The sequence below is a fragment of the Sebastes umbrosus genome, chromosome 13 (assembly GCF_015220745.1).
Source record: "Sebastes umbrosus isolate fSebUmb1 chromosome 13, fSebUmb1.pri, whole genome shotgun sequence".
NCBI lineage: Eukaryota > Metazoa > Chordata > Actinopteri > Perciformes > Sebastidae > Sebastes > Sebastes umbrosus.
The window spans coordinates 21,178,970-21,206,482 of NC_051281.1; the positions used below are offsets into that span (position 1 = coordinate 21,178,970).

General features: G+C 40.9%; 1 protein-coding gene across 2 annotated transcripts in view; it reads right to left on the reverse strand.

Annotated features, from left to right (window-relative positions):
- il1rapl1a (interleukin 1 receptor accessory protein-like 1a) overlaps positions 1-24,893 on the reverse strand; it is a 204,018-nt gene extending 179,125 nt beyond the window's left edge. Inside the window, exon 1 of one of the 2 annotated variants that reach the window (XM_037789517.1) lies at positions 24,093-24,893. The gene's annotated coding sequence lies outside the window, so the exon portion shown is untranslated. The remainder of the gene's footprint in view (positions 1-24,092) is intronic. The other variant, XM_037789518.1, reaches the window with a different exon arrangement.
- Between the last annotated feature and the right edge of the window lie 2,620 nt (positions 24,894-27,513).

The following is a 27,513-nucleotide window of genomic DNA, read 5'->3' on the forward strand; positions in this document are numbered from 1 at the left end:
TGAGGCGTCAGGAGCAGGTGTGTTTGAGGAGGCACACACAGAGGCATGGCATGATATCCACGCTTCAGCGATGCATGAAGCATGCACACATCATCACACACAGTAGCACACATGCCGTTTGCCTGCTGCTTTTTTACCAGAAAATGAGGGGCACGGCCCGGCACTGCCTGCTGACTCGCCCCGACAAAGTAGCAGAGGAATTTACTGTCTCCTGCCATTGTTATGGGACTGTATCTCCCAGGATAGCTGTATCTCCTCCTATCTCCCCTTTATGTTTCCCAAATTCAATTATCACCTCACGCTATTTTCTGCTACAGTAGCACACTCCCTCTGCTGTGTGCATATGGTGCATGTCTGGGCACTGTGGCTGTGTACGTTACTCACATATTCTAATCTCTCTACACACACATACACATACACATTCACAAATAACAAGCAGAACCTAAAACCACAAACACTTTTAATCTCCAGCTCTATTACTGTTGCTATAGCATGCAGTTCCATCTTAAGACAGAGAAGGAAACCTCCGCCATCTTGGCACAGCATGCTGTGGATGATTGATCATGTGATTTAGGGATTTAATCCAATTTGAAGGCAGCGCTGCGCTGTGGTTTTAGGTAAAGTACATCTTCATAGCATTGACTAGACGTGGCTCTGTGGCCCGACGGGACCAGAAATGCCGACAGTGAAAATGTGCATCTGAAAAGGATTCATCGGAAACATCTCACTGTTTCCTTGGAGTCATGATGTTTCATTAAAAATATACACTGTGCCATCTAGTGTTTTTACTGTATTACATCATGAACTGGATTACTGCATGTAGAGCTGCATTTTTCTTAAGAACTGAATAAACTGACTTACTCATTCACTGTATTGATTTTTAATTTACCACTTAAAAACCTGCCGCTATTTGATCTTTCGGAGGTTGTAGCGAGCTCAGTTTTAAAGCTAGAGTGGATATAGCACTGGCATCATGTGAAACTAAACAAACCTAAGGAATTCATTGGTACCAACCATGTCATAGTAGCTTGTTGCAAAGGAGGCTAAATAACGCTCCAAAATTAGGCAACATTTTGGCGAGGAAAAACTGGCATGGCCATTTTCAAAGGGATCCCTTGACCTCTGACCTCAAGATATGTGAATGAAAATGGGTTCTATGGGTACCCACGAGTCTCCCCTTTACAGACATGCTCGGTTTATGCTAATACCATGCAGTTTGAGGGAAAAACCATGTAGTGTAAATGTGTTATTTTTGCCTGTTCTAAATGGTGTATTTCTGGTGTTCTTTATACTATGATAGCTTCCTTAAAATTAAATTAACTTTTTTTTTGGGGAAAGAAAATGGGCTTTATTTTCTTTGTCTCTGTTCTATGTTTGACATCTTGTTGTTTTCTGTCATTGTTGATATTTGTCTGTTTACATATGCGTCCATGTCTATTCTTTAACGTTTTTTTGTCGTTGTTGTTGTCTGTTTATTTGTTTATATGTCGTTTAGGTGGCCAGATTATTGGCTTTTTTTTTTTTTTTAATTATTAGTATTATCACTTTTCTTTTCCTTCATTGGCTATTAATTTGGGAAAAAAATCAAAGCAAAGTAAATTTAGTCCTCTGAAGAGGGGAGGTGGTGGCGGGTCCAAAAAAGAAAAAAAGAATAAATTTACAAAATAATCGTAATAAATCACCTTGCTTACCATACAAACTATCTCTCACACACACACACATTACAAGACCAGTAGTGGTTTTTGATCAATATTTCATGAGTAATAACTGCTGAATACTAAATGAAAATTTGGCAGAAGGTGGAAAAATACTCTTCAACTACATTCGGATCTTTACATGATCCAATACAACATTACATCATTATATCATTACATTATATATACACAGTATATGTACTGTATACCATCCTCCATTCTAGGAACGCTGTATTATTTATCTGCCTGAGCAGCCACTGACTGTACAGAGTAACCTTTAAAGCGGTGAGAGACATAAAATGACTGATAATATATTGAGGAGCCGGTACAGCTCTGGAGTCAAACGCAGCAATTAAAGGGGAAAATTCAGAAAGATTCAAAAGTGAAAGTAAGTTTGTGTGCAGATGCAAACTCGCTCTCACATTCGCTGTTGTTCTCTCTCTCCATCTGTAGTTTTAGCGATGCCAACATCAAATGCGACACCGAAGTGCGGAGCGGCCAGAAACAAAGACGAGTAGTGTAAGCACAGACGCACACAACAAGTGAGTGAGTCAGAGGTGTTTCTGTGTGTCACTGTGTCAAAGAGATTCATGCTGGGATTGCTAGTAAATGGCACAGCACACTGCAACTATGCTTACTGTACTGTCTACCTGTTTCTTCGTCTGTGCCATGTGGCGTGTGTGTGTGTGTGTGTGTGTGTGTTTGCTCTGCTGTTTGCCAGATGTGTCACAGTGTGAGTCAGGTCCCATGAGTATTATTCTGCAGCAGTAATGTGAATCACTGCCTCAGAATAAAAAATAAGCCTGGTGGTAGGCTGAGTGAGCATTCGTTAAAACGCATTTGACCGCTTTTGACCATGGCCAGCCCTCGTTAATCTTCAGAGGCTGGCCATAGGTGGTTCGAGTTAACGAGCAAGGTGCGGCGAGCTATGCCCGGCCTCAGTCCCAACATGCACCTCTTCACTGAGTGAGATTAATTACCGCGCGACTCTGAGCCAATCCGAGCCCCCGCTGTTTTCTCTAGCCCCGGACACACAGATACTGTACATGCACTTACTGTAAAGAGCACGTTCGAGCGCATAAAATGCAACGCCGTGTGCATAATTAATTAAAAGAGCTCGGAGGGAAACTAAAGGCATTTGCACATGATCGGTCAAGAGCAGAGCTGTGGGTTGTTGCGAGTTGAGTTCAGACAAATTCCACCAGCAGTGAAGCATTTTTTCCTCCAGTGGCTGTTGATTGCTTTCAGCTATATTCCCCCGTGCCCGGGCCCATTGTCAGCTGTCCAAGGATGACTGGCTGCAGAGACACTCTCATGCTTCCAGTCAATGCTGCCTTTGATGGAGAGCAGGGGCCAACACTCTCCTCACCCATTTAGTGTACACACCCCACTGGGAGCAGCCCAACCACCACTAACACACCGATAGACTGAAAATACTGTCAAGCACACACACTTCATATGTACAGTATATTGTGCTTTTGTTGTTGTGGCGTTTTAAAAACTAGTTTTTTAGATTTATATTTTATATCATTCTTACGAAACGTATCTAAACCTAAATCTTTGTAAAATTAATTTTTACTTTATCTTGTTCTTCTGCATACAGATGACTTCTTCCAGTCTGTTCTTACTCTCCAGGCATCCTTAGAGTATAATAATAATAATTATACACTTTTATCCTTCTAATTGAAGAGGCAGGTAAGCATATTTTTATTTAGTAGGGCTGTCAATCAATTAAAATATTTAATCGCGATTAATCACATGATTTTCCATAGTTAATTGCGATTAATAGCAAATTAATCTCACATTTTTTATCTGTTTAAAATGTACTTTAAATGGCGATTTTTCAAGTATTTAATACTCTTATCAACTATTATTGTATTAACTTTGACAGCCTTATTAATAATATACTCTTATCCGTGTAGTTTAAGAGGCAGGTAAACATATTTGTATTTATTAATTTGAATAGTGAATTATAGGTGAACTCTGCTAAGGTTAAACTGTATTATTCTTTTCTTGTGTGCTAGAATACAGATACATATATTTTTATAATTTACAACCGATGATAGTGCTGACTGTTTACTGTGCGATGTGTACGAAAGTTCACAATATAATAATTATGCCATAAAACACAACTACAGTAACACTGTTTTATTGTAAAGCACATTTACAGTAAGGCTTTATTACTATAAAACATAGTTAAAGCAAAGTTACTGTAAAAGGAGTATTAATAGGGCAATAAAAGGGTATTGTTAAAGTACAATAAAATGTCTAACAATGTAGTGGGTAATACAAACTAGGACATCAAGTGGGTAATGGACCAGTCTGAGATGTAGCTTCGGTTTGGATAAGATGCACCTGCTCTGCATGTAATCGACCAGTCTTCAAATACAACCCGTACAGTCTTCTGCATTTGTGAGTATACTGGTTTAAGTCACAACAAAATTGGATTAATTAAGTGGAACACAAGTCAAAACCAAGACATGCTCCGCACACGAAGGCTACGTTCACACAGAAAGCCTTATAGTGCTCAATTCAGATATGTAGTTCATATGTAGACCTGTTTTTTGTTGTTGTGTGTGACTGTTCACATTATTTTTTAATTGTGGCCAGATTCCAGTTTGAACTGGTCACAGTCCTGAACTGACCCACATGTGAGTCATACATGTGCATGAAAATCTGATTTCGGTCGTTTTTGTCTGCAGTGTGAATGTAGCCTAAGTGGCCTTGAAACCTTTGAAAACATCACTACATAAAGAACTCTGTTAATATTGTGCCATATAAGGAAGATGATATATACATATGTTTTCTTATTAATATCCCTAATATTATTATCATTTAGTAGAAGTATACTCCACATGCAAATAAGAGATATATACACATACACACACACGATGTACATTCATATCTCTCTCCCCATCTCTTTTCTAAAACACATGTGGGAGGACTATGGTCAGGCATTGCCATAAAACAAGCTGCCCGTTTTGTAGTGAATCATGTATCCAAGCAACCGAGCCGGGTATTGTTGTACATTTGCTAAATTGTATCGTCTCATCAACTTGAGTAAATAAAAAAAACACCAAATGGTTATTGATAGGTTTAAATAGATTCTTATTATATCAGGCGTAGAACATAATGCCCTTCATTTGCCAAATTGCAGTCTGATATTGACAGCTGCTATTAGAGGGCATCCAAGCGTTCAGTGTAATGCCAACACAGTTTTCTAAATGTGCAACTGTTGTTTTCTGCAGCGAGTGACAACGTGAGATGAAATGCATCCAACTCCGATGATCTTAAAGAGGAAACTTCTCAATTTGTGTCTAAAATGTTCTTTTGGTTTAAACTGTGGGTGCGTATATTCCCTCCTGCACGTGCTCTGGTGCACCACATTGCTTTCCTTCTCGTAGCAGTTCCCGGACTCAGAGATTTGTTCCAGGATAACGTCAGTGTAACAGACAGTTTCCAAATTTGAGTTATTGTTTCTTCATGAATACATATATAGAAACAAATTTGAAGCCTGAGGGGAAACGTGTGGTTCTGGGACTCCTGTGACGCTACCCAGAAGTGGATCTTTCTCCTTCATCAGTTTAGTTTGGTCACGATACAATGTGCTGCTGTCTAGCATAAACGATAGCTGGAATTGCAGAAGCTTTCCTGAAACCTTTCAATCCTAGAAAGAGAAAAGAGGACTGTGATTGGCTTCGCCTGACAGATATACAGCTGCTATAGAGGAGCACAGTTCCCTGATGAGGGATCAGCAGCCGCTGTTTACAGTAGAAACACATTGCCATATGTTGCAGACTGCACAAAAAAACTATGCCGGTGATGAAAAAGTGAAAGGTGCCGTGGAAAGAATATAGCATGGAAAAAAGCCCATGCATTCGCTATATTTCCTCTCCTATCTAGCCTGCGGCTGTGAAATGTGCTGGATGTGCCTACATTAGTGATGTGTGGAGAGGCACTGCGGTCCATCCTCTCAAACTGACAAGGGTTTCTTAAAACAAAGATCCCTGAAGACAGGAAATGCTGGCCTGAGCGGTTTTCAGCTGGAATGTGCATTTACGCCTTGGTATCCATGACAGAGTCTATCCTATTGTCTCGCGGAGCCATTGTGATGGCAATGGAGCCTAAATGAGGCCAATAATGGTTCCCTGCTCGGTCCCCAGAGTCGTGCCTGTTTAAAAATCGATTCTCTGCTTGACTAGGGACAGGCTGGGAATAGAGAGAACTGGAAGAAATGGAGAGGAAAGCGCCGTAAAGAAGGAGTTGGATGGGTTTAAAAAAGGTTACAAAAGATAAGGGAGATACCGCAAGTGAAAATCCAGCCACAGCTTGTTACTATCAGTGCATCATAACCTAGAACAGACACGTTAATGTGACAAACATAAAGTACAAATCAAGCTTGATTTCCTCATGTCCTGCATGCCCTGACTGTTTTATGACTATAGATTATTTTGCTGTGTTTATATCGTCATGTTGGCTGTATTTATATAAACTTTATCCAGCAACAGATAAACAGAGTAACCTCTGCATAAACTGTACAGTACATTATCGTACTACCCACACAGTAGTTATTCCAACATTTCTGTGCACTGACAGATGCTCTCAGCCTATTTGTACCAAACAGTTGCCAATCAGACCAGCACCGTATCACTGTTTATTGTCCGGCTGTTGTTGTTTATCTCTATTTTATGCCTACTTGCCTGTACATAAAAGCTATATTTTTGTTTGGTTTAGTTTGGTTAGCTGTATCTTTATGTTATTGTTTTTGGCACTTTGTGTTGAGGGATACAACTGGAGAAATTCTATCTCTCAACCAATTTTAAGTCAGAGCTGGGAAATATTTATTCCCCCCTCAACACATACACTTTTAATCCTCTGGTTTACAGCATCTTGCTCTAGGGGTGTAAGACAATATCGAAAATATTGAGCGTCGCGACATAATACTTTTCGATTAATAGTTTACATGCAAAGATTAGCTCAAGACATGCACCATCTCAAAGTAGTACTATGATGTTGGATGTTACAGAGACTGTGATATATTAAATGCAGATACCACTGTTCTGATTGCATAAAAATTAACTTTTTTTCAATTTAGATTTTATGCATATGGTGGTGTGTTCAGTTTTCCTAAAATTAGATTTAAAAAATTGCAATATATCGCCTTGCTTACTGTATCGCAACACATCCCGATATATCGAATCGTAACCCCTGTATCATGATACGTATCGTATTGCCAGATTGTTGTCAATACACAGCCCTACAGTATCTTGCTTGCTTATTTCCTGTCTGATCTGGGTTATGAGGTCCAAAAGTAACTTCTGTAGAGAATGTTAACTATTTGTTGAAGGTTTCATTTAGATAGAAAAAGACAGAAATCAATGAATCGGGAAGCAGAAGCTGGGACGCCACCTCGCGTCTCATCTTAGCGCTCACAATGTTCCTGAGTGTGCACATTAATATGAAACAAGAACTGGATCTTTACGTACCAAAACTTTATGATCATTCTGATGAAACTTGGCGACAAGACAAGTGATGGATAACGAAATAAAACTATCTCCCTGTTTTGGAGAAAATGGGCCAAAGGAGTTTCATAAAACTAATTACAAAAAATATCTTAAGTCATGCACTGAACACCGGGATGTACTATATAAAAAAATTCCATAAACTCAAATCCCTTTGACATTATCCGTCGCATCGTATTTATGTCAACTACTGCTAAACTAAAAAATAACAATAACTCTCTGTTCATGCCAGAAACTAAAGCAAACACCACAAAGAAACAGCATGGCAACTTACCAAAGAGAGGGCAACCCTGTCACAGACTTGCAGTGAGGTGGAAAAGTCTTCTCTCCTACTTTACTGCCAGAAAGACTCTGAGATGCTGTCAGTTTTGGCAGAGAAAGATATATGGGCTTCATTAGCAGCTGGACCAATGTGAGCAACTTGTGGGTGGTGCGGAACAATAGCTACAGCCAACCGAAAGCCCCAAACACACACACAAAGAGAGCAACGGAAGGTGGGTGAAAGCCCTATTAGCGGATGGTATCACACACTCGCTGGGGACGAGGGGATGGATGGAGGGGAGGATGGGGAATCAGAGGATGTTTTATTCAACATGTGCTCACCTCCTTATCTGTTGCTCATATTTCCCCCCCCCCCCCCTCCACTCCGGCTCACTTCAGCTCTATGAACTACACTCCTTCAGCGCGTCTCATTGACCTTCAACCGTCTCCTGTGTCTCCAACACGCTCACCTGTTTGTCTCAAACCGACCCTTGTGTGCACTCCACTGTTTGAAACAATGGGACTCCAAACCCGACCTCCAAATAAGGCACCACTGAGGACACAGCTCAACTACTGTGGACAGTACACACCTATAGATTTCTTCTTTGTTAGTACGGATGATGTACAGGCACAAACATGAAGGACAGGTGATGTGTATGTTGAACTGCCATTGAAAGTCCAATTGCCGTTAGGGGTAGGGGGAAAAAAGTATCGCGATATTTTGCATGGCAATATTGTATCGATGTACAGACGTTAAGTATCAATCTTTTATTATATGAACTAATAACCTTTTAACAATCCAATGGCCTGCCTGCGGGCCTGGCAGCTATTCTGTCTGGTACCAACCATGTCATGTTGGCTTGTCGGGAAGAACGCTACATTATGCTCCAAATTTACTCTAAATTTTGGCGTGGAAAAACTGGCATCGCCATTTTCAAAGGGGTTGCTTGACCTCTGACCTCAGGATATGTGAATGAAAACTCTGAGATGAGTGAAAACTGTATCTTATTAGATAAAACAGATGTTGACAAACTGCATAATTTGCAGTTGAAAATATATTGCGATTTATCTTATCAAAATACTGCAAATTGCAAAATGTTTAAAATCGCAATAAGATCGTATCGTGACTAGGGATGTTAATAATTAACCGTTTAACTGTTAACCGACAATACGAATTTTGACCGATTAATGCTATCAGTTAAACGGTTAAAAGAAATATTAAAAATTAAATAAAAAGCTGAGAAAAACTCAGAGGAGCGGCTTGTCATTTAAAGGAGAATAGCTGGTCCACCTTAACAACCCACCTTAAGTGAGTCTGAGCTGGTGGCTGACTGGCAAGAAAGATACAGGAGCTTGGCTTGAGTCTTGAGGAGTTGTAGCATTTATTCCCCGACAAATAAACTGTACACGCACTGCACTGCTACGTTCACAGCTGTAACTATTTCTGATAACTTCATATTACATCGTCGTTACATACACACTGTCTGTCGGACACTCGCTAACGTTACGCTGGGCTGACAGAGTACGCCTACAGTAACTCTCCCAGACGGGTGAACTCACCCGGTTGTCTGTTTTGCGCATTCACTGCAGCTGGCGATAAATGATGGATTTAATCTGTTTGTGCATTGGCTTATTGCTGCAGCTGGGCGGCTTGTTTCGGAACTACAACCACAGCACCGCTGCATGCAACACACTAATCTTGTCCATTTATGAATGCTTAACGAGGGTCGGTTATTGGCCAGACAAAGAAATTCAAAATTAGCATCCCTAATCGTGACTTAAGTATCCAGATAATATCGTATCGTTGGGCATCTGGTGATTCCCACCCCTAATTGCCATGTGTTCCATGTATAATGTTGCATAGTGTTATTCTCAAATAGTGATCCATGCAATCATATCTGTCATGTATCATACTTTGCCATTTAAAGTAAAAAAATATGTAACATTATTCATCAGATTGCCTTCATATCTGTTTTACTGAAACACTTAATAAGTTGTTAATGTACTGTATATACAATTATGTTATACCATTATAAAAATGTGAAATATACCAGATGGATAGACTCTTTGTTCTTTAGTTTTACACATAAATATGGAAAAAGATGCAATCGAAACAATCTGGCTTATTTCAATTAAATTATTTTGACTGCTGGAAATTCTGCGTGGCTGTTTAACTTTAATACTATCTACTATCCATTCTGGCTGCTGATTAAAATTTTTATTTCAAATCCTGGATACACGCACACACACTAACACACACACTCAGTATCATTGATTGTTCTCTGGCCATGGCTGTATCCATTCTACAGTGCAGCTGCTGTGGGTCTCAGAGAGGGAGCCTGCGGGGAGCAGTCCAGTTATCTCAGAGGGAATCTCATATCAGGATTTATGCGAACAGAAACAGAACTGTAAGACAGTGAATGCGTGCGTCTGTGTGTGTGTGTGTGTGTGTGTCCCTGCTGTGAGGTTATCCAAGGTTTTGTCAAAGGAATATGGAAAGGGCTTTGTCGATTGCCATCCTGGCCCGTGAATAGCCACAGCTCTTCACAGGCCATGTGTTCAGTATCTTTTGTGCGGCGTATTATAATTAGGGACATAATACTGCCATATAACTGTCATATGATAGCAAAGCACTGCAAAGAGAGCCAGGAATGAGGAGGAGGCATACCGGGAGAGACTGGGTAGAAGTCCAGTCAGCTCACTTTCTCTTTTTTTTCTGACACCCTGCAAGGCCTGGCCAGGCTGATCTGCACTGGTGTGTGGATGGAGGAGGAGGAGGAGGAGGAGGAGGAGGAAGAGGAGGAGGAGAGGCAGCAGGAGAGAGGGGGGGATGGCAGGGGCTGCAGGACTAGGAGAAGTGCCAGATCACTGCTGGAGCCAAGAACAGGACTGACTGGGCCTGTGTGTCAGATCAGTGTGCACAGGCAAACACACACACACACACAAGCATATGCAGGATGAACAGACACATAGATGTCACTGACCTTCGACAAACACACTGCAATGTCACAGCTCGAACCAACTGAGACACCGACGCTTAGTGATCATCTTGTAAAGATCCACCTCTATATGTACTTTAAAAATGCAGTTTGCCATGTTTGTGCTTGTTTATTATATCAGCTCTCCACATCCAAGAATTTCAGATTTTAACAATGAGGACGTCTGCTCCTGTGTGAACTGGATTGGTTGAGTGTTTAAAAAATTAACAGTTGGTTGTCGGGATGCTAATTTTTTATTTATTTTCTAATCAATAACTGACCCTCGTTAACCAATTATTAACCGTTAACTGACAAGATTAGTGCGTTGCATGCAGCGCTGCTGCGGTTGTAGTTCCTAACAAGGAGCCCAGCTGCAACGATAAGCCGATGCACAAATATCAAATCCTTTACAATCATTTATCTCCAGCTGCAGTGAATGCGCAAAACAGACAAATGAGTCTCCAGTTGTTCACCAGACCGGGAGAGTTAACAGCCACGATGCTGCCACTTTCCCAGTAAAAGTCTTCACCGTATCATTTAGTTTAGCTGTAAGGTTGTCAGCTGTGTGTCTGCCTGGCGTTCTCTGGGGCGTAATGTTAACGAGTGTCCAATAGACCGCGTGTGTGTGGCAGCGGTGAGTGTGGGGTTGTCGGTGGCGTTGCTGTGAACATAGCAGTGCAGTGTATATGAATAAATGCATACAACTCCTCAAGACCCAAGCCAAGCTCCTGTGCCTTGCAACTCCGACTCCGACTCACTTAAGGTGGGCTGTTAAGGTGAATTAGCTGTTCTCCTTTAAGTGACAAGCCGCTTCTCTGAGTTTTGCTCAGTTTTTTATTGAATATTTAATATTTCTTTTAACTGTTTAACCGATATCATTAATTGGTCAAAATTCTTAATGTCGGTTAACGGTTGATTATTAACGTACCTAGTTGGCTGGGAGACGGTACCCCCTCACTACCGACCGATGCCACTAATAGCCAGCATCCTGTACACGATGTGAGCCTGCATCAGAGATGGCTATTCCACACAGCGCTATGTTAATGGCAGTCCCTGCTCCCTGGGGACTCATTGCAACCATAACACAGACCACTGCAGCTGATAAAATAACGGGGCAGAGTGTTCTAGCTTTAGGAAAACAGTAGGAACACCTCTCGTTCTCTCTTTGCCTCCCTCTCCCTCGCCAATTCTCGCATGACCTCGTCCATGTCTTTGTCTTTTTCTCCTCCTCCTAGCTCAGAGCTGGGGCCATCTGAGTGGATTTCAGAGACAAGTTGACAAGCCAAGCAACAGAAAATTGAGATAAAGTCCTTCCTCTCTCTCTCTCCGTCTCTTTTTTTGTGGTCCAGTCCACCGAGAGATCACGGCTTACAATTTCACTGTTGTGAGCAAATCTGATCTTGAACATTCTGACAACTTTCTCGCGAGTAACTGCCAGCTCGGAGATTTTCAACATCTTATGTCTCCAAGGAACGCCACAACTGTGATTCACTTTACGAGCCAATTTAAAAAATAAAGAAGAAGAAACGATTAAATTACACCTGTAAACGCAATTTCATCCTGTAAGACAAGGCAATTTGCCCGGACTAATCTTGTGTGTGTAAATGTACGTGTGTCTTACAGAATGACAAGAGGCTGCGTGTTTCTATTTTACATTCCTGCACTCTCTTCATTTCTGTGTACTGTATGTGCACATGTGTTGACTTGGAGCGGTTCATATGTCATCTCTTACACGTTTAGCCCATGGGACATTGGCAAGATTTTCCCAGAAAAATGCGAATGCAAAGTGACAGCTGAGAGAGTGACTCCATTACGCCTGGCCTGGTCAACCCTCCCTGTGTTATGACAAAGCTGATGGCAGAATACGATTAGGGTTCAATTGGTAAGAGATTTTAACGGGACGATAATAGTCTCAGATAATATCATGCTGTTACACAATTATTATTATTATTATGACCCTTTAAGGAATGAAAACAGAAGTTTTTTTTGCTTTGGCTTGTTTGGATGTGGGACCTAACTTAGCCTAATTCCCTTTGCAAGTGACTATGTGACAGTGACTAAAGAATTAACAGAATTGCAATAATAAACAGAATTATAAACCTGATAAAAAAGCATTTAACTATAACATATTATATAACTAAAGCATGTCAGTTTAAATGTTAGCACTATAGTATGTTAAATTAACCATCTGAGACCCACAATAGATCTGTTTTTGTCATTTTTAGGGGGGTACAGAGGGTCTTTAGGGGAGATAGCAGGTCAACAGTGGATGTCACATAGAAGTGGTGTACATCATCTCTAAGCTGGGAACCAGCTCAGCACTGTGTGTCAAGTTGCTCTAGTCATAAATCAAAAATAAACATGAATTAATGCATTCAAATAAATTGTGAAAGTGTATAAGGGATTAAAACATTATGATAGAAGTATATGATGGCCATACCCATGCTCTATTATGTCTCATAAGTTGTTGCAGCAATTTTGGGGTTGATACCATTTGTTACACAGATTTGGTGCTAAATTTAACAATTTTTTACTACTCAGGAATTGATAAAAAATGAACTACAATCCTTCCATAATACCACATTATGACACCAAGACCTTGAAGATCACAAAGAAGAAAGCCATGCGGGGATTTGGTATCAAAAACTTTTGTCATTTGGAGATTTCTGCAAGAATTGCATTTTTCGGCGATTGGGTGGCGAGCACTTCTGTTCTGGAAACTGTTTAGAAACTCCGTTATTGTCAATCTACCTATGGAAGCCATCTATCCTCTGAATGCTCTAGGTCTTTAGTTTGTGGTTGTAAAGTTTCATGAGGCTGTGAATATCGTAGAGGTCACAGCAGGTCATTTTATACAGTGAGGTCAAGTTTCAAAAACGGTCTCACTACAATGAAATGACTATCGGGATTAACATCATCACACATGAATACATTGGACTCACTGGATCCACAAGAGTCTCAGCTTTACAGTAATACCCAGTTTATGTAATTCTAAGACTGTTTAGGGACCCAAGTATAAAGACATTTTCAAATACACCATTTTTTGAATAGGCGAAAATAACACATTTATACTGCATTCAAGAAACTGCATGTGATTATCATAAAGTGGGCATGTCTGTAAAGGGGAGACCCGTGAGTACCCATATAACACATTTTCATTCACATATCTTGAGATCAGAGGTCAAGGGATCCCTTAATCATGCCAGTTTTTCCTCACCAAAATTTAGTCAGCTTTTAAAATAACGTCCTATGATTATCATCAAGTAGGCTACTTTAGGTCTGTTCCTGTCTGTTCCTTTAACTCGCATACAGACACTTTGCGTCCACATCTTTGCAAACTAGATATCCGTCCTCGAGGACAACCCCCCGTTCGTTTTTGGGACATCCAAAGTAATCTCACGCTGCTGATTTTAATTTCTTTTTCGGCAGGGGATGGAGATTGTAGATATTAGCCTTGCTTCTCTCTGGCATTTTCTCCGCTGCATGTGTGTGTGTGTGTGGCGCAAGTTGACGAGTCTGACAGGCAGACGAGGAGGAAAAGAGATGCGCAGTAGAGATTCTCCGTCCAGTATCCCCCCAGTACCATAGATAAGCAAATGTACATAGTATGATAACCGTCAATTTTCATACCATGGTGTATCGTGAAATCTGTATACTGCTGCAACCCTACATGCAAACAGAGAGACGGAAACCTTAAAAGAATAAAGTCAGATCTACTCAAGCTGGTTTCCATGACAGACAGGATCATGTGAGAAATAATCAACATTGTGTAGTCCAGTTTTTCTCCTGATGGGCCTACTAGTCACACCAGCAGCTGAAAGGGCCTGAAACCTGCAACAAGGGCTCAAAACTTAAAGGGAAACTTTGCTGATTTTCAACCAGTTCTGTGTCATCGCTGTGTGGGCAGATGCACAGAACCCCACATCCCTCCATGGCACCGGCGCCCAGAGCTCACCACCCATCCGCCAGCAAAAGACCTCTTCCGGCAAATGAGTGGGGATCTCCGGGCGATGGCAACACGGAGGGAAGCCAAACACCGTTCATCTGCACACACTGCGATGACACAGAGCAGGTGGAAAATCCCCACAACAGGGGTTGCATTTTGATTCAAATATTGCTAAACCCTGGCTGGTTTAAGGAAGTACGTCACATGGCCCTTTTCCCAAAAGAGCTCCACTCATTTCAAACCGCTGAAGAACTCCGACAAAAACACCAATACAGAAATCTTTCATGATAAATAACCAAATCAAAATTGTATGTCTATGTGGGACCTCATTTCTCATAAGAGGCTGAAAACAAAGACTACAAAAAAATGTATCAGTAAAAGTTCAGAAAATCTATTTAATATTGGCGTGTTGGGAACAACAAGCCCTCCAAATTAAACAAGTAAATATGTAGCTGTTCCACGCCCTCCAGGTTAACACATATAAATGTTTTCTGATTTGAAGCCACAATGGTTACGGTTTGGTTTAATTAATTTGATTAATTGCATGATTATCCATAGTTAATCACGATTAATCGCAAATTAATCACATTTTTTTATCTGTTCAAAATGTATCTTAAAGGGAGATTTGTCAAGTATTTAACACTCTTATCAACATGGGAGTGGGCAAATATGGTTGCTTAATACAAATGTATATATATATTTATTATTGGAAATCAATTAACACAAAACAATGACAGATATTGTCCAGAAACCCTCACAGGTACTGCATAAAAATATGCTCACATCATAGCATGGCAAACTGCAGCCCAACAGGCAACAACAGCTGTCAGTGTGTCAGTGTGCTGACTTGATTATGACTTGCCCCAAAGCTGCATGTGATTATCATAAAGTGGGCATGTCTGTAAAGGGGAGACTCGCGGGTACCAATAGAACCCATTTTCATTCAGATATCTTGAGGTCAGAGATCAAGGGACCCCTTTGAAAATGGCCATGCCAGTTTTTCATTGCGAAAATCTAGTTTGGAGCGTTATTTATCCTCCTTCTCGACAAGCTAGTATGACCTGGTTGGTGGATTATTTAGGTTGTTCTAGTTTCATATGATACCAGTATCTTCACTTTAGCTTTAAAATTGAGCCTCCTACAACCTAAAAAAAGTTGCGTTTATGCGTTAAAGAAATTAGTTACGTTAAAACGAATTTGCATTAAAGCATTATTATCAGCTTTAACATTAACAGCCCTAGTTTAAGTACAAAAAACATTCTTAGGGAAACCTTTGTTAAGGATAGGGAGCCAACGTTGGTCATGGTTACAATAATCATTAGTTTCAGTAAGGAGCGATCATAATCGTTAAAATAAAACAACGCTGATTGGTAGGAAACAGGAGACAATAAAGTCAGACGTTTTGTTGACCCATCCATCCACCTTGACCTCCTCCCTCTGCGGACTCTGTGGCTCTATAGCAACGTCACACTACTTCCTCCTTCGCTCCACACGGACATGAATCACAATTACTGCGGCCACAAGAGAGCTTGAACGTCAACATATGTGGCCAGTTGCTGAAACTCCTGATGCGCTCTCGTATTTCTTGGGAGGACAGATTGAATGGTTTGTGATTAAAATGGCATGAATGAAATGTAGACCTTGGCATTTTAAGTGCTTACATCCGTGTATATAGTCAATCAACTTTGCCGTCCAACCTTGATAAAAGATTCCCCTCTTGACTCTTGTCTCTCTGTGTTGTTTGGGAAAGAGGGATTCAAAGCCAGTGGAGCAAATAAGAGCTCAGCATGTCCGGCTGTACAGCAAATGAAAACAAGCTTGAGTACACAATTTACTTATTTAACCTGTCTTTCACCTCTATCTCCTTTTCTCTTTTTTTCTATTCCCTGTCCATCCTCTTCTTTCGCTGATTTAGACACACTGGCCGTTTTGCATGAAAGTTCTGCATAAATGTCAACACACAAAGTTTCACTTAGTGAGTAAAGTAAAAATAATCAACACCACTTTAGTCCTAATGACTGCTGACAGGTTAGTCTTTCAAATGACTAAATTAAAAGCTCAAGTTCATGAAAGTGACTTTGACAGGCCTGGCTTAGTTTACCACCTCGACAGCTGTTGAAGTACAGTTAAAGAGAGAGGTGAAGTTTTCTGAGAAAATGCTCCTGGTAGGAACTTCTTCGGGTGGAGAGACTTAAGTTAGAGTACGAAAGAAACAAACAAATCAGAAGAAAGGGAGCAGATCTCTGCTGTGTGCTGAGAGAGCGATGGTGTCACGGAGGTTATCAGTGAGGAGAAATAAGTGGAGGCGAGTTCAAACATCCATTGTCAAGTATCCTGTGGTCTCCTGCATTAAAGTCTGCACAACATGTCGTCCTCTGATTTGACGGTTAAGGTATTTTTCTGTAGGTATCCTGCTGTCTACCGTTGTGATAAAGAGCAGCCAACAGGCTGCAGCTGATATTTCAGGTAAGTTAACAAGCTATCACTTTTATATGCTTACTCATAGGGGACACTGCACATTAATCAACATTGACATTTAGCAACATCAGTGCAAATACGCTGGGTTTAGATCAACAGCTGCCACCCATAGTCCAAACACAACTAGAACTGATAAATGGATAAAAAGCATCATACAGTACATGGTTGAGTTTTAATAAAAAGAAAAGGTGGGAAGATAAAACTGTAGGTAACACAACACTTTGACCCCAATTTGTTTATAGTGTTTCATCCTTTTTTTTTTGTTTACGAACCATTGAATCTCTTAAAAATAATTAGCTATAAATTATAAAATTGTGCTGTATCATTAAAAAACGACATATCTACAGATGGGGACCATTTGTGGCAATAAAACAAGCATATTGTGTCCATTACTTCCACCCACGTTAGAGACCCTGATACGATTGTGACACATCACGTCAGTCTGTCATGAATCAGTCACTTCACTCAGGGCGAAAACCAACTGTTCCTGCTGCTGCTGCTTAGCTTAGCTTATTGGCCAGCTAGCTGGCGAGAACGAAGACATATTTGTGGAAGTCCATATCGTCAAGTGACACTAAGCCCAAACTAGCTAAATTGAGAAAAATATGACGACAGTTATATCGAGCGACAGTGATGGGGGACCGAAATGAGTCATCTGATTACAAATCACCCGGAATATCAGAGCATGAACATGATTCAAATTGAAATGTGTTTCTGTTTATCACTATCAAACAGGTCTGAAGTATTTAAGTTGAAAAGTTTTAGACTACAAATCATTCAAATGGCATCTAAGACTATAAATGGTAGTAAAAAATGCTTAATATGCTTAATCGGTTTTACGATTATGAGGGGGTCCTTGGAAAATTTTCTCCCCTTTAAGGGCTCCCTGACCCCAAAAAGTTTGAGAACCCCGGATCTAAACTTATCAGATGATTCATGTAAAGTCAAGTCAATTTTATCTGTGACAGCTGTTTTGTGTCCCGTGTGAAACATAGTCATTTTAAACCGAAACATTATGTTTTTTTTACTAAACCTAACCCAGTAGTTTTGTTGCCTAAACCTAACTAAGTAGCTTTGCTGTATTTTTGTTTTGTTTTGTTTCTATTTACAACATTAACCTTGTGTTTAAAACTGTTTAAAACTACGACCGTAATCCAAGGAACAGGGAGGCACTTCCACAACAGGATACACACTTTGAACTAAAGAAGGTCATTAGTGCTTGACGTCATTATGCCATCATCACCTAATTGATAGCCAATAATCTGCATGTGCTGTGGAGCTAATAGTTTTTTAAACTAGCTGACTAGCCAAAGTAAATAAACATTTTTACAAAGGATGTCGGGGAAATAAACCCCCCCCCCCAACTGACTGTAAAAAAAAAAGGTTGGTAACCCCCTGCCCTGCACTACATTTAATTTATTGCTCATGATTTGCAGGGGTTTGAAAAAAGACATCCCGAATACAGATTTCAGACAATTTACACCCGACAGTTGTGCGGCAAGAACTGCAATCTCATACTGTTTCGTTATCCTCACCTTCTCAAACTCCACCCCACATCATCCTACCCATCTCTAACACTGTGTAAATATATAGTGCTGGCAGTAGAAGACTATCTAAATCATATTAGAGCTCTCTTAACCTCTGTATCATCACAGGGCTCGACCATCATTTACAACTATGAGCGGCGATGCCTTAAGGCTTCGAGCTCGAAGGTCCTCAAACCGGCATCTAAATGCCGTCGTCCTAATTTGTGAGATGGAAACCAGATTTATTGCATACGTTTGGTTATTTTGAAGGGCAGTTAATCAAGCCGTATTCTCTCCACGCTGTTTATTGTTCCTTTATTGTCAATCAATGTGACAAGGAGGAGATGGTCTTTTGAAACATGACCCTCCTCCAAATACCAATTCCAAAAGTTCAGTGATGAAAACAATGTGCATGTGAGCGTGTGAGTGTGTGTGTGTGTGTATGCACGCCGCTGGATGAATTAATAAATTAGCTCTCAACCGCAACCTATCCTCAACCTTTTCTGCGACAGAGACACAAATCACTGACCTGTCCTTTGTGCTGTGATCTGAGGGGCTTCATCAGATGACAGACACTCTAAAAGCTTCTATTCCCAGACCAGACGCTGCTCTACATGCTACATCTACGTGGTATTATTGTGCGATTGTATGGCGTCTGTGCATAATTGAACATTTTGAACCCTTGAGCCAATATGCCTCGAATGAATCCTCGGCACCCACATCAAAATGATTATTTCTAAACAAACCGTGTTTAATCGACTGCGTGCCTCCGCGGCACTCTCCATCTGGAGGATGCTGTGTGACAGCTTCCCTTAAATTACAAATATCAATCTGCCACAGTGGGAGCTCAGCTGCCAGTGGCCTCATGGGGGTCCACGTCAAAGCGACCAGCCTTCAAAACAAAGCCATCAAAACGCTGCGCTCGCTAGATGCTGTGTTCTGAGACAAACCACGTTCATCACCGGATCACAGTTCAACTGAAATGACCAAATAACTGAGTAGTGGCTCTTGATAACACAGACACCTGGAGATAACCGCTAAGCTGAGCTGGATTTAGTTAAGGAAGCTGAACTCAAGTTGGCTCGTGTGTGAGACTCCACCCCTCTCTCCCTCCACGGCGGGGACGGACAGACGCCAGCACCAAGGGCTCCCAATCTGCTGTATGATCAGCGGTACTTTCCCTAAGCGTGTTTCCCCCTCCTCATCGCCGGCTGTCTGCCCGCGGCAACGCCACCACTTACACTCCATCCAACCCGCTTATTGATACACTTCACCGCAGGATCGCCTTCGAGTGCTCCTTGGGAAAGCGAAGGGTCTGCGGGGCGGCCTAATTCAATCAACGTTAGGGGGAAAACGCACACATCATTCATCACTACAGGATCAGTCCAGGACGACTCGCTCTACCATCTCTGCCTTCTTACTAGATGACCATTAACACACAAGCAAATTGCCTTACTGTGGTCCCACTGGGCACGGAGCAGCTTTGTGATCCTAATAGTGGTTATCATGCTCTTTTATCATGCAAAGTTATTTAAATAGGATCATGAACGTACATAGATATTGAGCAAAAGTAATAACAGAAAAGCACTGTAGCCAATTTTTAGGCGCATATTAGACGTCATGGCTCACCCAGGGTTAATTTGATTTCTACTTGGGCTGTATATCGGTCCCCAACGTTGTATATAGCAGGCATGACGTGCGCCCTGTGCATTGTTACAGGCACAATTGGGTGTTTAACCCATGGAATCCAAACAGAAACTGCAGCAAGAGAAATGCCTTTTCAGGCACGATCGTCAGTATTTCAAATCTCAACGGCACTTTACTCTAAGGCACGTTTATAAAAATGTAACAGCGAGTATGATATGTGGGCCTTTTAATGTGCCAGGAATGCAATAGCTGAGAGAGAGAAAGAGAGAGCATTGGCAATACTGACAAAACTCCCAACACTGCCATCAAAAGCTTTGTGTTCCGTGCCTTATTTTAGCACATTTTGTACATTTTACACACAACAAGAAAAGAAAATGTATTCTGCGATTGCATTTGCATTTATTACTAGCATGAAAGACGGAGAAGAGATAGCTTCTTTCAGATAAATAGTTCATAATTAAGCAGCACAGGCAGACAAAGCTGGTCCTCATGTTATTACAGTCATATTGTTTTGTATAGTGCTGATTTGTTTCATTTTCACGAAACCAGTTCTCGCATTGGCCAAGCCAAGGCAACACTTGGATTTTAACATAAAGCGAAACACTGTAATGGTAAGGGCCAAAACTGAAAGAAAAACACAGGACACAGGTTATAAGACACAATGTGTCATTAAACCAAGAGCAGTGCAGCATTGGGACTCAAGGAGTCAATTAAAATGGGTAACATGTAATATGTATGAAGCATGTGTGTGGTGGTATAATGAATTAGGGATGCACCGATACCGATACTCATCAGATATCGGGCCGATAATGACTCATGTAGCTGCATCGGGTATCGGTGACAATGGAGCCGATCTATTCAATTCAATTCTATGTTTATATACTATTTACTGTACATTATATACTGGAATTTAATTCTTGTTCAAGTTTTGACCAATTTGTTGCTGCATTAACAATTAACAATTGTAATTCCTGTTAATTTTGAAGATTGTTTTTACCAAGTTGCTGGTGTACGATTTATTAATTTAATAATAATTCAGTAAATATATATATGCATTTATTTGTCACATTTTGTTTTACGAAGTTTGGAAAGCAATGTTTAAGCAAAGACCTGATGTTTCCTTACACATAAAATAATGATCCAGTCACTTCCACACAGTGAGGCATACAGCCTGTTAATTAAACACTGATATCAGATCGGTACCGGATGATACCCAAAGTCCAGGTATTGGAACTGAGGAAGTCGGATAGGTGCATGATCCCAACAGTGAATGTCATTATCAAACAAAATGTGACAAGACAACACAGTTGGCCTGAATTGTCCAAGTCCTCTCCAAAATGTATGAAGTTAGAGCTCATTACAGAGACTGCAGTGCTGCCTTATGAATGCACTCTAATCCCATATGTTTACTTGTGACACGCTCAGCATGGCATACATGTATGTAGCTCAGTGGCTGCTCAGATATTTAAACATATAAGTGAAGCCAAAGAGACTCTGCTGCAGCCGCTGAACATTTTCAACTTCATTAAATGAGCCCAGAGTTGAACAAAAGAGCTGTCTGTTTCAGCACCACGGACAGTTCCTGTCATCTTCCCCCATGACGAGGCGCTGCTGGCAGCAGCGGACGGGCCTGCCAGTTTTATCTGCTGCTGCACTTTGTAACATCACACAGAAGAAGTGACTCATTAATGCAAGGCCCCTTGCTCATAAGAATTACACCGAAAATCCAGAGTGACACATGGACATATTCTTTCATGACTTTTCTATTGTTTAACAATGGGAATTGGGGGATGTAGGCTCACCTCCAACTGGCCTCTGGCACAGGTCTCTGCCAGCACATATACATATAGGTCAGGGGTCTGCAGCCTGAGGCTCCGGAGCCACATGCGGCTCTTTAGACCCTCTCCAGTGGCTCCCTGTTGATTTTTAGAAATGGAAATGAATAACTGTTTTTTGTTTACATTTTCATTTTTTATGTATCATTGTTGTAGGTCTATGGTACGACGTAGTATTAGGGCCACATTGAGGAAAAAATATATATCTGAGATTACGAGAATAAAGTCATAATATTACGAGAATAAAGTCATAGGTTTACGAGAATAAAGTCATAGGTTTACGAGAAAAAAAGTTGTGATATGAGAATAAAGTCATAAATTTATGAGAAAAAAAGTCGTAATATTATGAGAATAAAGACATAATATTATAAAGTATTAATTTTACGTGTCATTATATTTTTTTCTCGTAAGGTTATGACTTTATTCTCGTTATATTACAACTTTTTTCTGGTAATATTATGACTTTATCATGGAAATCTCAGATTTTTTTCCCTCAATGTGAGCCTAATACTCTGTAGTACATTTGCACTTTGTCCCTCACTGTATTAGACTTAGACTATAAGCTGTGTACCTTCATCACAATGCTCAAATGTTTTGCGTCTCCAGACAGTTTTTTTTTTTTATTATTTTTGCCTAAAATGGCTCTTTTGATAGTAAAGGTTGCTGACCCCTGATATAGGTTAACCTGATAAACTAAAAAAACACAGTCTGATCTGATTAAGGGAATATAAGACCAGGTTTGGGAGGGGGGGGGGGGGGTTCAAAATTCAGTCCAGTGAGCAACCTTGGTTTTCAAGAAACCTCTCTATCTTGACATGCATGTTCAAGATGAGCCCAACAGACCAACAATCTCTCTCCAAAACGACTTGTAGCATCATTGAGAAAAAAAAGAAAAATGACATTAAAAACATCAATAAATAAATAAAGCTGACAATTCCTGAGGGGGTTGCCACTATAAGGCTAAAAAAAAAAAAGTGGTCTGGCGTTTCTGATCCAGCAAGCACTGACTTCCAGAAATAGGATCATCATCAATCATCACTCAAGACTCAGATGCGTCATGCGTCGGCATCCGCGCGGTTCCACCCAAGGGAGCGCGCCGTTTGTCCTCGTGGGAAACTCGTACAGTAGGTCGATATGGCACACATTTTTTTTTTTTTTTTAAACTCTGTTACAATGCATGCTGATGAAGCGTGGAGCTGTCATCCCCAATATACTGTTAAATCACCGAAATCATATACTGGATGAGCTTTTTTTTTGTCAGGACGATTTTTTGGCATCTCGTGTTGACCGTGACGCACTCTCTCTCTCTCTCTCTCTCTCTCTCTCTCTCTCTCTCACGCACAATCAAACTCAATCACTGTGGAGTGTGTGTGTGTGTGTGTGTGTGAGGGGAGTGTGTGCGCGCACGTGACACACACACACACACACAAACAGAGAGAGAGAGAGAGAGAGACAGAGAGAGCATGATAAGTTATTTTTGTGGCGCAACCATTAAAAAAAACTTGGCTCTATTTCATTGTTAAATCGCAGCCTCACAGTAACAACCCCACAGCCATATATCCTCCGTAAAAAAGACAGGATTGTGCGCATATATAATAATAATAAGGCTTACTGGTAGACTACCTTCAGGGAGAAAGCTGCGGCTTCGTTTACACCTTTATCTAAATCCTCTCCTCCTTAGTGAGCTCCAGTGAGCCCGGCGGGCCGGTCTTGGTGTGTGTGTGTGTGTGAGAGAGACTGAGAGACTGAGAGAGACTGCACTGCAGAGGACTCCTCCGGCATCTCCATCACTGGGCAAAAACATATCATGAGCCAAATATACAAAATAAGAGCTCCCAGTCAAAAAGAAAAAAAGAGATTCCCTCTCTGCACACTGCGACATATACCACTATAGTTCAATTATTGATATTGTTTCCATGGAGCCTATAATAATAATCTATACAGGAGTTCATCTCATTGCTGCAACAGTGGCAGATGCTCAACTTCTCCTTTTTTAAACTGGAGGCTGAATATCACATCTCCTCCACCACTGAGTGAGTGTGTGTGTGTTTTTCTTCTAACTGCTGCAACTGTTCAACAGAAACCCCCCCAGAGTCACAGAGGGGCATTTCATTGCCGCAATAATAATAATAATAAGAAGAAGAAGCAATTAAACTGCCAACTTTATGAAATGCTCAGAAAAAAAATATGAAAAACTGGCCTTACCTTCAACTCGATTCCAAAATGGTAACGACGCCGTTTGTCTGTCAGTCAGTGAGGAAAGCTTTGGACATCACAACTCCGGCTCAATGGAGAAAACACGTTTCCATCAAATGGGTGCAAGCCAGTGATAGTCTGTGTCTCAGCGAGGTCACCCATTCAGCCAATCGTCCGGGTTTTAAATCCAAACAGAATAATGGAGATCTTGTCTCTCTGTCCTTTTTTAGGGGGTGAAGAAGAAGAAGTGCGCCAAAGCGCGCTCTCCTACGCAGATGTGACTTTGCGCACTTGGAATAAAAACGGATGATGGAGTAGAAATGAAAAAAAAAAAAAAAATACTACAACCAATAAAAAAACATGTATGTCAAAACGAGTATAGGGGCTGATAGAAGCTGCAAAATGATCACCCCCCTTCCTTCCTTCCTTCCTCCCAAAAACCTGACACTTTTACGCAAAAAAATCGTGTTCAATTCCTAATCCTCTCCTGGGTGCTTCTCCATCCCAGACGCACTGGTTGGTGCGATCCCCACTCAGCAGCGCCGCGGTGGAGATGGGGGGGGGAAAAAGAAATGTATGGATATAATGGCCAGATCCGATGGGGGGTTTCCTCCACAGCTCCGCTCTCTGGAGTTGCAATGCACACACGACGAGGAAGAGGAGGAGGAATCTCTCCCTGGTCCTAGTGCACCACACACCGTCCTCTGCTGGCTCTAACGCGGCTGCACCTGCACTCTGTCATCTTCATCGATTTAGAACAGTGGAAATGGATGAGGGGGAAATAAATTCCAGCAGACACCTATAACTCAACTCAATGCTATACACAACGCTGAACGGATGCAGGATGTGAGAGGGTCTTCACTTGTTGGGGAGAGGGACAGAAGGGGGAGGAGATGGGGATGGGGGTGGGAGGGAGAGAGAGAGAGAGAGAGAAGGGGATGAAAAAGAGAGAGGGAGCAACTGGAAACTGAACCCCGATAAAGTCAGTCTGCTGATATATCAGCCTCTCATGACAGCAGAGAAATGAAAAAGTCTGGATTCAAAGTCTCATTCACGTTAAATATCAGCGTTAACTCAATGACAAGACAGAATGGGACAGTGGCAGATGCTCAAAAAGTCAAATACATTATTTCCAAAGTTGTTGTCTGTCATCTTAGGTAGTTCTTACAAAGAGTAGAGAAGCAAAGAGGCTAAACTAAAAAAAAATAACGTATTAAATGGCATCCTTCTTTTGAGATGAATTATAGTTATAAAGCAAAACACAGAGGATTGACATCATGAACAATATGGAAATCAAAGCAAGTGGACTCTTTGAATCGTGCAGTTAGAAAAAGTGATCAAAGGATCCTGGCAAAAGTTGTTTTTAGGGATGCACCGGTATACCAATACCGATACTGATACCTGGGCTTTGGGTATCGGCTGACACCGAGAACTGATCTGATACCAGTGTCTCAACTCAAAGTTATACAACGCTGAACGGAGTGGGATGTGAGAGGGTCCTCACTTGTTGGGAGAGGGGACAGAGGGGTAGCGGGGTGGGGGTGGGAGGGAGAGAGGGAAGGTGGATGAAGAGAGAGAGGGGGCAACTGAAAACTGAACCCCAATAAAGTCAGTCCCGTATACTGCTGATATATCAGCCTCTCATGACAGCAGATGAATGAAAAAATCTGGATTCAAAAATCTCATTCACGTTAAATGTCAGTGTTAACTAAATGACTCAATGCAAGACAGAATGGGACCCTATTAAATGGCATCCGTCTTTTGAGATGAATTGTAGTTATAAAGCAAAACACAGAGGATTGACATCATGAACAATATGGAAATCAAGCAAGTGGACTCTTTGACTCGTGCAGTTAAGAAAGTGATCAAAGGATCCTGCATGGCAAAAGTTGTTTTTAGGGATGCACAGGTCCCGATACCGATACCTGGGCTTTGGGTATCGGCTGAAACCGAGAACCGATCTGATAATTAATGTGTTTAATTAATGAGCTGTATGCCTCACTGTGTGGAAGTGACTGGGATCATTCTTTTATGTGTATGGCAACTACAAGCTTGACTTAAATATTGTTTTCCTAAATTTGTAAAAACCAAATGTAAGAAATAAATAGATACAAATTTACCGAATTATCAATTATTAAAATAATAAATCGTACACCAACAACTTTGTAAAAAAAAAATCTTCAAAATGAACAGGAATTAATGCAGCAACAAATGTGTCAAAACTTAAACAGGAATTCAAATTCCACTGTATAATGTATATAGTATATAAACACAGTATTGAATTGAATAGATTGGCGCCATTGTCAACAATACCCGATCCATTGAGTCCCATTGCTGCGCTGCCTGTGTTTTATTTCAGTTTTGGCCCTGCGTTACAGTGTTTTGCTTTATCGGTCCAATATCCAATCCGGTATCAGTGCATCCCTAGTTGTTTGTGATGTTTATCAAAAAGGGCTTGGATCCTTTAAATAAGACGAAACGTGTCCACTTTTCACCGGAATTATCTTGCACTGTGCTCAACAAACTAGCGTCATAAGAACACACAAGACTGCTTTCATTTGCAATTGTACTGTAGTGCTGGTGCTTTAATAGTCAATCACATGACTTTTAGCAATTCAGCCTATACTGTTTATGAAGAATTGAGTCCTGTATAGTCATAACCTGTTAGGCTACCTGCTCCCCCCCCATTATAACCTCCAGAGCCTGCTTTCTTAAAGAGAGGACAAATCTCAGCCCAGGGTGATAAGACCTAGGTTATTACATATTCATGCGTGTCAAAAACTAAGATACACTTTTAATTCAGTCAATGAGGCATGAAAGATTAACCAGTTTATTTATTTTCTAATGTGGTGATGTCTCCAGTGAGCAAACAGGTTTGCTCACTGGAGACACACTAACAAACTCATTCCGAGGTGAACTTAAGATTTACACTTCAGTTTGACTCAGGGAATGAAATAAGCACCTGCCACCTGCCACATACAGGCTAAATGTTGGCTGTGTCCGATAAAAACTGAAGGCCACCATGGCAGATATTAAGAAGTATGATTTTAAAAATAGTTACGGATTAAGGTTACATGATATATTCCATAGTGCTACTGTCAAGTACCACTGACTCAGTGTTTACTATTCTAAAGTGTTCAGCATAAAGTGTCAGAAAATAAATTGAGTGGCCGGTAGAAATGTTCAGTGACCTGCCTCAGTGGGAGGTTAGGAAAAAATGTAATTTCAGACCCTGGTTTGAGTGATCTGGAAAAATGACATTGAAGTGACTCCAGCCTTTGTAAATCATAATGTTATGAGTAGCTATGCAGCCTACTGTATGTTTATATGGTGGGTAAGAATACTGTGAGCCAGCAGCCTATGTTACAAACATGCACTTTTAACTTTTAAAAGTCCAACAGAAATTAAATGGTTTGTTTTCTCTGTCCAA